Genomic DNA, 1,568 nt, shown 5'->3' with positions numbered 1-1,568 from the left:
GCTAATTTTTTGTATTTTTAGTAGAGACGGGGTTTCACCACGTTAGCTGGGATGGTCTCGATCTCCTGACCTCGTGATCTGCCCGCCTCGGCCTCCCAAAGTGCTGGGATTACAGGCATGAGCCACCATGCCCGGCCTGGGGATTTATTTATTTATTTATTTATTTAACAGATACAGAGTTTCAGTTTGGGTAGATGAAAACGTCCTTGAGATCGATGGTTGTGATGGTTGCAAAACAATGTGAATGTACTTAGTGCCACTAAACTGTACATTTAAGATGGTTTTAAATGGTAAATTTTATGTTACTTATATTTTACCACAATTAAAAAATAATGTCAGGCATAGTGGCTTACACCTATAGTCCCAGCTATTCCCAAGGCTGAGATGGGAGTATTGCTTGAGCCTGGGAGTAAGAGGCTGCAGTGCATTATGATCAGACCTGTGAATAGTCACTGCACTCCAGCCTCAGCAACATGAAGAGACCTCATCTCTTGAAAACAAAGCAAAAAACAAACAAAAAACTCCCCCAAAACCACAATACCAATACTACACCTAAAATATTCATAATTTTTTTGTTTGTTTGTTTGCTCGTTTTGAGATGGAGTCTCACTCTGTCACCAGGCTGGAGTGCAGTGGCGTGATCTCGGCCCACTGCAACCTCTGCCTCCTGGGTTCAAGCGATTCTCCTGCCTCAACCTCCTGAGTAGCTGGAACTACAGGCGCATGCCACCACGCCTGGCTAATTTTTTGTATTTTTAGTGGAGGTGGGGTTTCACCATATTGGTCAGACTGGTCTGGAATTGCTGACCTCAGGCAATTCACCTGCCACGGCCTCCCAAAGTAGTACTGGGATTGCAGGTGTGACCCACCACACCTGGCCTAATTTTTTAATCATTACAAAACTCAGTTAAAACTATTTTCAATTATGAAACAATTTGAATTTACAGAAAATTACAAAAGTAATATAACAGATATCTTTGTACTTACCATTGAGATGAATAGATGTTAACCTTTTGCCATGTTTGCTATAGAGCTGCTTTTAGTCAAAACCCCAAAGAAAGGTCAACCCACCTCTCCCTTCCTTTCTCTTTCCCTCTCCAGAAGTTACCATTTTCCTGAAATTCCTGTGCCACATATATATATATATATATTTTTTTTTTGAGATGGAGATTCACTCTGTCCCCTAGGCTGAAGTGCAGTGGTGCGATCTCGGCTCACTGCAACCTCCGCCTCCTGAATTCAAGCAATTCTTCTACCTCAGCCTCCTGAGTAGCTGGGATTACAGAGGGCTGCCACCATGCCCAGCTAATTTTTGTATTTTTAGTAGAGACGGGGTTTTACCATATTGGCCAGGCTGGTCTCGAACTCCTGAGATCTTCCCGCCTCAGCCTTCCAGAGTGCTGGGATTACAGGCATGGGCCACCATGCCTGCCCCATCAGGAATTTGAGGTCTTGTTTTTCTGCTTATCGAAACTTGGTATTAATGAGAATACGTGGACACAGGGAGGGGAGCAACACACACTGGGGCCTGTTGGGTGGGGGACAGGGAGAGGGAGAGCATCAGAAAA

Source organism: Mandrillus leucophaeus, unplaced genomic scaffold (assembly GCF_000951045.1).
Source record: "Mandrillus leucophaeus isolate KB7577 unplaced genomic scaffold, Mleu.le_1.0 Scaffold324, whole genome shotgun sequence".
Lineage (NCBI taxonomy): Eukaryota > Metazoa > Chordata > Mammalia > Primates > Cercopithecidae > Mandrillus > Mandrillus leucophaeus.
Note: the sequence above shows the minus strand (reverse complement) of the source record.